This window comes from Chiloscyllium plagiosum, unplaced genomic scaffold (genome assembly GCF_037043375.1).
Source record: "Chiloscyllium plagiosum isolate Xiang-an unplaced genomic scaffold, Cpla_swu_hap1 HiC_scaffold_13, whole genome shotgun sequence".
Lineage (NCBI taxonomy): Eukaryota > Metazoa > Chordata > Chondrichthyes > Orectolobiformes > Hemiscylliidae > Chiloscyllium > Chiloscyllium plagiosum.
Window position 1 is genome coordinate 42,496,448 of NW_028270151.1, and position 14,658 is coordinate 42,511,105.

Below are 14,658 nucleotides of genomic sequence, written 5' to 3' on the forward strand. Positions count from 1 at the left end.
TCCACATACAAATTACCATCTGTGTGAAAAGGTTGCCCCTTGGGTCCCTTTCAAATCTTTCTCCTCTCACTTTAGAATTACGCCCTGTAGGTTTGCACTCTCCTAGGGAAAGATATGTCCAGGTTAGGTCAATTGGCCATGCTAAATTGCCCATAGGAATGTGTAGGTTAGATACAGTAGTCAGGGGCAAATATGGGATAGGGGAATGGGTTTGGATGGGTTACTCTTTGGAGGGTCGGTGTGGACTTGTTGGGTCGAAGAGCCTGTTTCCAGACTGTAGGAATTCTAATTCTAATTCTAACCTTATCTATGCCCTTTATGATTTTGTAACCCTATTTAAGATCACACTTCAACATCCTGCATTCCAGAGAAAGTATTCCCAACTTATCCAGCTTTTCCTTATAACTCAAACCAGTCCCGGTAGCATCCTTGTAAATCTTTTCCGTGCCCTCTCCAATTTAATAATGTCCTTCCAATAACAGGGCAACCAGAACTGCATGCAATACTTCAAAAGTGGCATGTACAACTGCAACATGACATTCCAAGTCCTGTACTCAATGGTCTGAGCAATGAAGGTAAACATGCCAAATGCCTCTATCTGCCTGTAAGGACTTTCAAGGAAGTATGCACCTGAATCCCTAGATCTCTCTGTTCAGCAACAGTTCCTAGACCCAACCATTAACTGTAAAAATTTGCCCTTGTTCATTTTATCAAAATGCAAAATTTTTCATTTATCTATATTCATCTCCATCTGCCACTCCCCAGCCCACTGGTCCCAATGATCAAGATCCCTTTGTAATCTTAGATAACCTTCCTCACTGTCTGTGGTATCACCAGTTTTGGTGTCATCTGCAAACGTACTAACCATGCTTCCTATATTCTCATCCAAGTCATTTATATAAATGACAAACAACAGTGAATCCAGCACCAATCCCTGCGGAACACTGCTATTCACAAGCCTCCAGTCTGAATTACAACCCTCCACCACCGCCCTGTGTCTCCTAACGTCAAGCCAATTTTGTATCCAATTGGCAAGCTCTCCCTGAATCCCATATGGTCTAACTTTCCTAACCAATCTACCATGCGGAACCTTGTTGAAGGACTTGCTAAAGTTCCCTTCTTCTTGGTCACATCCTCAAAAAACTCAATCAAGTTTGTGAGACACGATTTCCCACACACAAAGCCAAACTTTGTCCTTGCCTATCCAAATGCATGTCAATCCTATCTCTCAGAATCACTTTCAGCAATCTATTCACCACTGATGTCAAACTCACTGATCTATACTTCCCAAGCTTCTCCTTGCAGTCTTTCTTAAATAAGGGCACAACAATTTAACCACCCTCCAGTCTTTCACACTTCACCTCTGACTGTAGATGATATAAATATCTCTGCCAGGAGCTCTGCAAGTTTTACCCTAGCTTTCCACAATAGGATACACTTGATCAGGTCCCAGAGGTTTATCGAACGTTATGCATTTTAAGACCTCCCGCATCTCGTCTTCTGTACAGTAAATTGTTTTCAAGACATCAATATTTATTTCTCCAAGTTCCCCAGCTTTCAGTCTTTCTCCATAGTAAATACTAAAGCAAAATATTTGTTTAGTACCTCTCCTATTTCTTGTGGTTCCACACATTGACAACCTCATTGATCTTTGAAGGGCCATCTTCTCTCCCTAGTCGCTCCTTTGCCATCAATATATTTGTAGAATCTCTTTACTCTTCAAAGTCTGTCCAGCATCTACAAGGCACAAATCAAGAATGCGATTGAATACTGTCCACTAGCCTGGATATAACAACACTCAAGAATTGATACCATCCAGGAAAAAGCTGCCTGCTTGAGTTGCACTCCTTCTAAACTTCAACATTCTCTCCCTCCACAAACAATGCACAGTGTCAGCTATATGTGCCTTAGACAAGGTACACTACAACAACTCAGCAAAGCTCCTTAGATAGCTCTTTCCTAACCCTGACCTCTACTATCTAGAAGGACAAGGGCAGCAGATAAATGAGAAATCAACCACCTGCAAGTTCCCATCCAAGACCACACACCCGCCTGACTTGGAACGATACCATCATTCCTTCACTGTCACTGGGTCAGGATCCTGGAATTCACTCCCTAATGGCTTTGTGGGTGTACCTATACCAAACAGAGTGGTGTGGGTCAAGAAGGCAGCTCACCACTACCTTCTCAAGGATAATTAGGGATAGGCAATAAATTCTGGCCTAGCCAGTGATCCTGTGAATGAATAAAATTAAACAAGGTGCTGCAGGAAGAATGTGAGTGTTCTTGAAATATTGCACTGCAGACCTACCAGAAGGAATCACAGATTTGAGCTACTCATGTTGAAGAAACTGGTGTCATGCCCCTTGGAGCAACCAAGATTGAGGAGAAGCTTGCTAGAATATACAAGATCACAAAGCTATTGGAAAAGATAGCTAGACAAAAAGCTATTCCTGATGACTGTTGCTATGGGGCTGAGGAATACAGATTTAAGGTTCTGGGCCGAAGTGATTTGGAGAAGGAAGTTTTTATTCAGCAAGTGGTAATAACCTAAAATTCACTACCTATTCAAGTAAATAAAAACAAAAACAATTAATGATTTTTAAAGGAAATTGGTTGAGCATTTGAGGGAGATAAACTTGCAACATGATATGGATAGAATGGGGCAATGGGACTGATTGGATTACTCTACAGAGAACTGAAATGGACTTGATTGGCCCAGTGGCCTCCTTCGTCTATTCCTGATGAAGGGCTTTTGCCCGAAACGTCGATTTTCCTGCACCTCAGATGCTGCCTGAACTGCTGTGCTTTTCCAGCACCACTCTAATCTAGAATCCAGTGGCATCCTTCTGTGTCCTAATATTGCTATGACAATGATGCTATTTCTTCAGCATTAGTTTCTTCTTCCTCTTCCTGCTATTCCAGCACTGCCTGACCCATTCTTGTGGCTTTGAATTGACAGTTAGATAACTTGCACTTGTGGTAAAAGGAGAGATGTTAAGAAAGATGTACATGTATGTACATTGTGCAGGGAGTGTGTGGTTAAGGAAAAGTAGGATCTGATATGAAGGATGAGGTATGAGAATATCATTATCTTCAATGTTTCCAGCCTCACAGCTAACCATAGCCTTAGACTTAGACACTCAATGCTGGCAACCACTGTCTCCTTCGATAGGGTGAAGACATTGTATTAATTGCAATTAAATGAAATCTGGCTTGATAGATCGTACTTTGTTTTTTCTTAATGTGGTAGTCTTTCATTGAAACAAAAGCACATGAGGCTGCAGATTTGGTTTTTACAATAAGACTTCTCTTTTTTAACCTCAAAGAAATAAAATAAAATTAAATCAACCTAATCTAAACATAACAGGTCAAAAATATCATAACATGGGGCAAAACAAAGTCCCATCTACTCTCCAGTTAATCAAACTCCAGAGACATTTTCCTTCCCTTTCCAATCTGCAGATTTGATTTGATTTGATGAACTTCATTGGGCTGAATGGCCTACTTCTGCTCTTCCATCTTATGGTCTTATTTAAACTGCTTTTTTAATCAGTTCCTGACTGTGAGCCATGAATCCTTTTTCCTGAAATATTCATACAACTAAGTTCAAAGACTTTCCCCCAGTCTTTAATAATCTGCAAGGTTTTAGGTCTGGAAGTTTCACAAGATAAAACTCTTTGCCCAAGGTAATGTATTCCTTTGACTGTTCTGAAAAATCTCCTTTCTGGGAGAAACTGTAGTTGCATTTGACTTCATTTGCAACACCCAAAGGCTGTCCAATCTCAATTTTTTTCTAAGCTGAAATAAATCCTTGATTATTCCAAACCTAAAAGCAAGCTAATGTCTTTCAGTGCTTCCTCTGCCATCATAAACACCCACAATATAAAGAAGCATTCATTAACACTCCAGGAGGCACATAGTACTTTCAAATCATGGTTCCACAAAAATTAACTTAAATCCCTTCACAAAAATAGACCCACACACATATGTCACTAGTTTAAAATCCAAATTCTAAAAGAAAACACACATATGAATCATAGACCTCTCATCACAACACTAAGCCATGTCTGCCTCTTCCAATCAACGGCAGCTACCTTGCAGTTGTTTTGCACCTTGATCTCCTGTAAGGAGGAAAGTATGTCAAGACATTGATGCAGTCTGTTTAGTTGGCATTGTGTGAGACGTGGGCGTGAGACTTGTAAAACTGTAAATTGTTCAAAGGGAAGATGCAAATATGAGTGTGAGATATGAGTCATGGTTGATAGAGAATGTAGGTTGTTGATTGAAGTAAAGATCTTGAATTTAATACTTTGCGAAGATAATGGTTTTTTTTTAAGGATATGATATCTGAGCTTGACTGTAGTGACAAAAGCTCCTAATATATTATTACAATCATTTAAAAAAACTTAAGTTTGAAGGTAGAAGATGAATCAACTTTAGTTTTCAGTTCTATGAAGGTCTAATCTGATTATTTTTTTAAAAGGACCAGAAGGTCATTTTGAATAGTGGGCTAAATGACAAGAAAACCTGCCTGGAGGGCTAATGTGTTTGCTGACTTGCGTTTTACAACCCAGAACAAAAGTGAGATCCAAGCATAAATCAGAAAGATCATATAGATCATAAAGCATAAGAACTGTAAGTGTAGAAAGGGAAAAGTGCTGAGTTGCAGAAAGCTCCAGAAACCTTCCCCACATCTCCATTTCTCGCCTTTAATCGACCACTAAACGTTAAACAGGTCATTGTTCGCAGCAAACTGCCTGGCCTTCAGGACAACACCATACAATCTTGTCATGGCAGAGGCTGCAAGACGTGTCAGAGTGTTGACACGGATACCAACATTACATGTGGGGACACCATCCACCAAATCCGCACTGTCTATCTCATATGCTGCAGACAAGGACGGCCTGAGGCATGGTACATTGGCGAGACTGAGCAATGTATGGCAATGTATGGTACTATGGCAATGTATGAATAGACACCACACAACAATCACCAGGCAGGAGTGTTCCCTCTAAGTTGGGGAATACTTCAGCGGGCCAGGACATTCAGCCTTGGAGCTTTGGTGACTATCCTCCGAGGTGGACTTTGGGACATGCAACAACGCAAAGTGGCCGAGTAGAGGCTGATAGCCAAGTTTGGTACCCAGGAGGATGGCCTCAACTGGCACCTTGAGTTCATGTCACACTACAAGTGACCCCACTACACTATACCCTCTGCCACACAAGCACAAACACACTCCTCCAGACCCACACACTCACGCAGACTCTCTCTCATACCTCACACGCACACACCCTCTCACAGACTTATACCCCATTACACTCACACACAGGCACACACTCTCTCAGACACCAGACCTCCACATGCACACACTCATTCGATCTCCCCTGCACAGACACACATATACGTTCATGGGGTGAATTTGTACTTGCAGAATTACATTTTACTTTATCTCAAAAACTGTATAAATCCATGTAAGATTCTGTAAGTCCCACTTTAGAAATAGAATCAGTGTGACCTAACACTGGGACACAGACAGACTTTAACTTCACACCTTCAATGCATTATCTGAGCTAAAGTGTAACTTTTAAAAAGTTCTGGGATTTACGTATGAAGAAATCGAAACTAACTTGGTCATTCTGAAAGACATAAGCTAAATTTGTTTAATACTACATTCCATGACATTGCAATCCTGTTGTTATAAAGTTTGTGTCTTATGATTCTGCCCCACAACCACCTGATGAAGGAACAGTGCTTCAAAAGCTAGTGCTTCCAAATAAACCTGTTGGACTATAACCTGGTGTTGTGTGATTTTTAACTTTGAACACAGGAATGATATTCTTGATGACCACAGAGTCTAGAACCAGATGTAACAATCTAAGCATGCAGGGTTGGCCATCTAGGAGTGAGGTGAGAAGAGATGTCTTCACCCAGAGTGAGGTGAGCTTGTGGAATTCCCTGTCACAGTTCATTTCAATCATTCCTCTGTGAAGTAATTTAATGCAACTTTTTTCCCTTTTAGTTTATTCAAGCTTTATGTTATTTTCTTTAAAACATATTGGCAACCTCTTGTGAATTTGTTCTCTGACTGATCTCCACAGTAAATAGAAAGAAAAATACAGACATTTATGTTCTATCAAGCCAGGTCTTACATTGGGATCCCATTTGTCCTGCATCACTTAAGTTGGAATCGTAACACCATGCATGTGAGGTCATTGAATATCTTGTGGCACTGACTCCAAATTCATGGGGATGCCAGACTGACAGTCATTCTCACAATGTTTTACTTTTACTGTCTGCATTTTCTTTATAGCCTTTCATAGCACTGAAAAGCAGGACAACTTCTATACCTGGTTGTGAGATCTTGAAGGGAAGTGACTTCCTGGGCTTTGCAGAATTAGATGCAGGCAGATGAGGAAACAACAAAGAAATAAAATACTGTTTGGCGTAATCCACAGAAATGGCTGTAGGGCCATTCAGCCCCTCAAGCCTATTCTACCATTCTATTATATCATGGCCTACCTACATTTTAATTCTTTCTGTCCATTGGTTGCACAACACTGAATGCTTTTGCCAAAAAAAAATAATGTATGGAAGAAGAAATGACAACATTGGCCAGAGATGCACTTGTATTCAGGGCTTGAAGGTCTTCTTGTTGCTTTCCTGATAAATTCAGAGGAAGCTTCCTGAATTATTAGTCTGAAGTATAACAGGAGTATGCTTTCATCCACATTTAAAAAATGAAAACATTTTAAGCATCATACAGGTTACTGAAAAAAAAACCCATCTGTTCTACGAATAGAACTCTAATTATATATTTACTGTGCATGAACTTATTTATTATTTGGATGTATTTCAAAAACATTTTAGAAAATGTTCTATGATGTTTGCTGTCAATGATATAATGAGATAACTATTTAATTTAATTAGTTATAAATATTGTAGCATTGAAACAAACTTAATTCTGGAACTTATGGTAGACAAAAACTTCACACAATTGCATTCTTAAAATAAGCTACACTTACATAATTTTATTCAAGTATCACACAACGATTACTTTGCTCTTTGGTCAGGAAGGGTTGGTCTCATTATGCTTTTTTATAGTATATTAATTGATCAAATTAGGTAAATTTAGGAAGATCCTGAAACTTAATAATAAATCAATGAAACTAAATCAAATCAATCTGAGTTGCAGAACAATATTTTTAGCCAGTTCTGATCAATTTATGATGTAATTTTTATTTTTTTAATAATAGCAGGAATGCTGTATTGTATTTTGGCATTTCTAAACAGTATGGTCCATGCACAATGAACATTTTGGACTCAGATTTCCATAGCTGTCGTGTGCATTTGGGCATGTAGCCTGATGTATGAACGCAGTAATAATAATCGAGTCTAGTCTGTTACATTTATATTTTCGGGTGAAGTGTACTCTTATTCAGAATCTGAACTTGGTCACTGTTTACATGTGCCAAATCATTGACTTGGAGAAATATACTTGTGCATAGTGTTCTAGCTGATTTATCATAGCCATATGACTTATACCCTTGCTGTAAGTGCTTTACTCATTAGAATCATTTTAGTTTGTGGCACCATTAAAATACATTACATGAAACATGTTTGCAAAGCTGAGATTGAGTGAATTTTGAATATTACAGGAGTGCCAACTATTGTAAAAACACAGTAAAAAAGCATTAACACTGCAATCTGCAACTTTGAAGTGTTATATGAATCTAAATTTTCTGCTTCCTGATGTGATGGATATGAGAGGATGCATGAGACAGATTTGGATCTTTTTGTACTCAGTGTTGATACTGTGAAATAGATTAGATTACATTAGATCACATTAGATTACATTACAGTGTGGAAACAGGCCCTTCGGCCCAACAAGTCCACACCGACCCGAAGTGCAACCCACCCATACCCCTACATTTACCCCTTACCTAACACTACAGGCAATTTAGCATGGCCAATTCACCTAACCTGCACATCTTTGTGACTGTGGGAGGAAACCGGAGCACCCGGAGGAAACCCACGCAGACACGGGGAGAATGTGCAAACTCCACACAGTCAGTCGCCTGAGTCGGGAATTGAACCCGGGTCTCTGGCGCTGTGAGGCAACAGTGCTAACCACTGTGCCACCGTGTTATTAATAGTTACAAAATTGAAAAAAAAATGGGAGTAAATAAGAGCAGCAACTATCTTATTAGTGCTGCAAGATGTATTGCATGCTAGATCTTACTGAGGAACAAAAACACAAAATTGTAGAAATTTTGAAAGCCTCATGGACACACAATAAACCCTCTATTAATGTTATTTTTGAACTATATGTGTTCAACACCACAGTTCAAGGGGAGAGAGAGAATATTAATCAGTGTGGTAACACTGACAGCTGAAGTTTAATTAATTAGAGATAGAACTGTGGATGTAGGTTTGCTCGCTGAGCTGGAAGGTTCGTTTTCATCGTGAAAGTTCGGTCATTTCCAGCTCAGTGAGCAAACCTACATCCAGAACCTCAACCTGAGCTACAAATTTTCTCAAAACTTGCTAGATAAGACTGTCTTAGCTATTACGGTGGCTTACTGCTGTCTCACGGTACCAGGGACCCACGTTCAATTCTGAGCCTCGGACAACTGGCTGTGTGGAGTTTGTACATTCTCCCCGTGTCTGCATGGGTTTCCACCAGGTGGTTTGGTTTCCTCCCACAGTCCAAAGATGTGCAGGTTAGGTGGATTGACCAAGTTAAATTGTCTATTAGTATCCAGAGGTGTGCAGGCCAGATGGATTAGCCATGGTAAATATAGGGTTACTGGAATAAGGAAGAGGGCTGGGTCTGGGTGATGCTCTTCAGAGGATCAGTGCAGACTAAATAGGTTGCATGGCCTCTTTCTGCATTGCAGAGAATCTCTCTCTCTAAGACATCTTGTCATTAAAACACATCTGCTGACAGAGGAGAAACTTGCTGTCAAGACAGCAATTGAAATGAGTAGGAGCTGTGAGGTTTTTAAATCAATCAACAGCCAGATTGTATTTACAGGAGAACAGACAATGCTTTGCATTATGCTAAGAGACAATCTAGGCCAAATAAAACAGCATATTGGACAAGAGAAAGAACGACTTGTAAAAGGGCAAGCAGAAAGATCAGGGCCAAGAGGACAGGGTGTAAGTATTATGGAGGACATCAGATTTAAAAAGGTGCATTTTCAGCATGCAAAAAGCAGTGCCGTAACTCTAAGAAGCGGAATCATTTCCCCTATTAGTGCTTAGCTAAAACGTAGTAAAGCAAAACACTAAAGATGGCTGCAAGAGAGATGCCAACCACTGATTCTGACAAATCAGTCTCCACCAAACAGCAGCTTGCATTATCAATTCTAAGGCTGATAGTTTGTGATTGTTATTTGATGATTGCAGAAGGGGAACATCAGGTGTCCGGCAAGTGCCAAAAGGACAATGGTGCTTCATGCAACTTTATAAGCTTCTCAGACCAATGTGAAGTTGATCAAATTGGTGCCGCATAATTGATGCTTTACTATGGAACAACATTCATTCCAGAGGACTAATGATGCAGAAAGTCTGATGCTATAGGAGGGAGGTGATGACCAAGTGGTATTATCCAGGTAATATTCTGGGGATCAGGGTTCAAATCCTACTATGGCACTTGGTGAAATTTGAGTTCAATAAAAATCTGGAATCTAATGATGACTACAAAACCATTGTCGATTGTCAAAAAAACCAATCTGGTTCACTAATGTCCTGGAGGGAATGAAATCTGTCATCCTTACCAATCTGGCCTGAAATTTCCTTCCTTGCCTGGTTTGGCCTACATATGACTCCAGACCCACAGCAATATGGTTGACTCTTAACTGCCCTCTGGGCAATTAGAAATGAGCAATAAATGCTGGCCCAGAAAATGATGTTCACATCCTGTGACTGAATTTAAAAAAAACTGCTGTTCCAGATAAATAAAACTGTTTAACATTTATTATCTCAGCAGAAGCAAGCCCAAAGTCCTAGTGATAACACTAAATGTTCCAGGAGAGATTTGCAGTGTTTTTCAGGTCACTAAGCCATTGACTGCTGAGCATATTTGGAAGATTACAAAGTTGTTTTTGATGTCTTGAGTGTATTTCTGGTGAACATCTTCCCAAAATAGATGCGTGTGAAACCAATCCAGTATCTGCCAAGGAGGGTTCTAGCTGCCCTCAGGTACAGCCTTAAAGACAAGATAGAGGAACAGATGGCCCCACAAATTCAAGTGATCCTTAAACTGGAAATAAAGATAAGGAGAAGAAATTGTCTCTAAGGGGCTGACAGCTGAACATAAGCAAATGAAAATAAAAGAGGCAGTCATCACAGAGCTGCAAAACAAAACTTTGATAAGAAAATAGAACAGAACAAGAAGTAAAAGATCCAATTAAAGATGCCTGAAGTCAAGTACTTAGGTTATATACTTACACTGGAACTGTTTTTCCTGAATCCCAGTGAGATGAGAACTGTAGTAGAGATGCAGTGTTGCAAAGATACTACATACTTAATATTTCTCAGAAGGCTTACATTTGAAATATTGTGGAAAATTTGATTTGTCACATGTTTTGTGGAAATACCTGGAGTAGTTATTTTCAAGAGGTCATTGAATAAACACTTTCAACGTTTGAAAATGTTTTAAACAAGGCTTTCTAGAAACCACATGACTAGTGGCAATGGCTTGTTTTGCTGTAGACCCCTGCTGAGGTGTTTTGAACAGTGATGGGATGGAGAATGCTTTGGAATCTGGAATTAGCTGCTGAGCCTATAAGAGATGCCTGTCAAACATATCTTACCTCATTCTGCAATAAAATCTCTTGTTGATTTCTAGGTAAAAAGCATTTGTTTTTATTAAAAGGTGACTGAAGGAAATTCTCAATACTGTGTTTCCTGAGCAAGGTGTCTCTGCGAAGATTCCAGAGCCAACTTGACAACAGGTTCAAAACATCAGAATAACAGACGTTGGAACATTTGATGCCTTATCCTTTTTGCCTTCAAGAATAACTCTAATTTACAGAAACAGTTTTTCTTTTTTAAATGTGAATCTCTGTAGAGAGATACTTCACTCTTACTGAGATATTTGTATCATCGATAGTCACAGGTAAGGTATTGGAAGACTGGAGGTTGGCTAACGTGGTGCCACTGTTTAAGAAAGTAAGTAAGGTCAAGCCAGGGAACTATAGGCCGGTGAGCCTGACGTCGGTGGTGGGCAAGTTGCAGGAGGGAATCCTGAGGGACAGGTTAGTGACTGATTAGTCAACATGGCTTTGTGTGTGGGAAATCATGTCTCACAAACTTGATTGAGATTTTTGAAGAAGTAACAAAGAGGATTGATGAGGACAGAATGGGATCTATATGGACTTAAGTAAGGCATTCGACAAAGTTCCTCATGGGAGACTGGTTAGCAAGGTTAGATCTCATAGAATACAGGGAGAACTAGCCATTTGGATGCAGAACTGGCTCAAAGGTAGAAGACAGAGGGTGGTGGGCCAATGGGCTGAGAAGTGACAGATGGAGTTTAATTTAGATAAAAGTGAGGTGCTACACTTTGGGAAAACAAATCTAAGCAGGGCTTATAGACTTAATGGTAAGGTTCTCGGGACTGTTGCTGAACAAAGAGACCATGGAGTGCAGGTTCATAGTTCCTTGAAAGTGGAGTTGCAGATAGATAGGATAGTGAAGAAGGTGTTTGGTATGCTTTCCTTTCTTGGTCAGAGTATTGAGTATAGGAGTTGGGAGGTCATGTTGTGGCTGTACAGGACATTGGTTAGGACACTGTTGGAATATTGTGTGCAATTCTGGTCTCCTTCCTATCGGAAAGATGTTGTGAAACTTGAAAGAGTTCAGCAAAGATTTACAAGGATGTTGCCAAAGTTGGACGATTTGAGCTATAGGGAGAGGTTGAATAGGCTAGGGCTGTTTTCCTTGGAGCATTGGAGGCTGAGGGGTGACCTTATAGAGGTTTATAAAATTACGAGGGGCATGGATAGGGTAAATAGACGAAGTATTTTCCCTGAGATGAGGGAGTTCAGAACTAGAGGGCATAGGTTTAGGGTGAGAGGGGAAAGATATAAAAGAGACCTAAGGGGCAACTTTTTCAGGCAGAGGGTGGTACATGTATGGAATGAGCCGCTACAGGAAGTGGTGGAGGCTGGTACAATTGCAACATTTAAGAGGCATCTGGATGGGGATATGAATAGGAGGGGGTTGGAGGGATATGGGTCAGGTGCTAGCATGTGGGACTAGATTGGGTTGGGATATCTGGTTGGCATGGACGAGTTGGACCGAAGGGTCTGTTTCTGTGCTGTACATCTCTATGACTCTATGAATTTAAAAAATGTGTCTGTTTGTGTGTGTGTTTTGGGGCTATTTGAAGGGACAAATATCTATACTTCCATATTATTGATGGTAGATATTAATTAGTTACTACAGTTTCAGTGACTATGCCTTGATTTGACGATAAATGAAGAATACATTTGTTAAAAATCTAGTTGATTGATCTATTTAATTTAATAGTATAGCAAAGTAAATATCTTATCTATCTTGATAACTACAAAAATGTTTCATTTTATATTATTACACATGGAGTAGTAGATTAAAGTGACAGGGCACTTCTCCAGTCTTGATTGTAATGACAACAGCCAATAGACCTAAAAGCAGCACAACAGTTTATAGGATCCATGACTTATCTGCCAAAGTTCTTGTCCAATTTATCATCACAGTGTGAACATCTATGCAAGATCTCCCTCAGAATGTGAACCAGTAGTGTGGCACCAAACAAGAAGCAGCTTTCATTCAAATATAAAAAATAGCAACAATAGCCCAACATGCTCTGGAAGTCATAAACCCAGCAGAACCATTGAATTTGAAAGATAAGAATCTTGCTGATTGAGTACTCACTATGGGAACAGTGTTTGAAAGGGAAGGATCATCTCAGGGATAAACAGATATCAGTCCAACCGACCACAAAATTTCAAATAAATGCCATTAAATGACCTCAATCCTTTATAGATAATGGTGACATGCACTTGCAGAGACTGTTGAAAGTGGAACAGACTAGAATTATCATAATTTGTGAAAGGATAATTTTTATTTGTTGACCATATATATCGTGTAACTTGTAACTGCAAATACTAATGCTTGTATTTTTTTCTTTATGAAACAGGGAACAGTTTGAGAAATGCATTTGTACATAATGTGCTAAATGATTTATAATTTTCATACTATATCTTCCTCTGCTACAGGAGCTTTCACTTATTTGCGACAGCTCTTATATCACATTACATAGAACAATTTGCTTTGATTGGATGATTAATTTACTTATTCAAAGGATGGTATCATTGATGACAAAGTCAGCATTTAGTTCTCATCTTAGATGCTCTCAAGAAGTTTTAAGTGGGCTGATGTTTTAACAACTGAGTGCCTTCCGGGACCATTTCAGAGAAATGTTATACGCGTAGATGTGAAATCATAAATAGTAGATTTGCTTCTCAAAAAACAGATACTTTTACAGAGGTAGAGTTTTACATGTCAGTATTACTGATGCTAAATTTTATTCCAAATTTATTTAAAGGAAATCAAATTCCACAGTTGTCATAAAAAGATTTGAGCTCCTGTTCTTGGATCCTCTGGATTCCCACTCCCATCATATATCCACAATGCTACTATTCTCAACTGCTTTGAACATGATTATAATCACACACAATCAATTATAAATTGTGCCATCCTGTAAAATTAATTGCATTAATCTAAATACTCAAACTTGCAATTATATCTCTGCATTTCAGATCATAATCTCTCTGGTCCCATTTGCCTGAATAGCAGCTGTATTTTATAAATACTTTTCAGAAACAAATCATATTGCTCCATTGCCTATTTAATATTTTCAAACTTTTTTATTCTATCCACAATTCCATGTTAGTTGTATTTATTCAGATGATTGATGTAGTATTATCTGAAATTACTTGGAGCTTGTTTCACTCCTGTTTTCGACTTCTATTATCATGCAACTTTCCTATTTGAGTTTGATTTGATTTATATAATAGCTCCTTTAATTGGGAAGCATGTCATGAAACTCATATGCACTGATTAAGAAAATAACCAACATTACAATTACAATGATGCTATCTTGTTAATTTTAGCTTCCTTTCTTCCAAGGTTAAAGATAAAATAGTTATTAATGAAGTCATCACATTTTGCTTGAGTCTTTCGCTTGTCTGGTGGGGTATCAACTACCTTTGGTTCCTTTATTTTCTGAAGAGAGATGTAATTTCAATGGAATATTCAAGATTCTAAAAGAGGCTTGATTGAGTAGATGCTGACCAGTTATTCCCCATTTCGGGGAAGCTATAGCAATTAGGCACAGTTTCAAAATAAAGGCAAATTATTTAGAATTGAGATGAGGAAAACTTCATGGACTCAGATGCTTGTGAATATTTAGAATACTCTACCACCGTGGGTTGTGGATATTCCATCATTGAATGTATTTAAAGGAGAGAAAGCATGCATTTTGGTCTCTTAGGAATTTGAGGCATATGCAGAACTGATGGGATACTCTTTGAGCCCAAGGTCAACCATGATCACATTTAATGGAGCAAATTCAATGGGCTTATCTGGTCTTCTCCCAATCCTAGT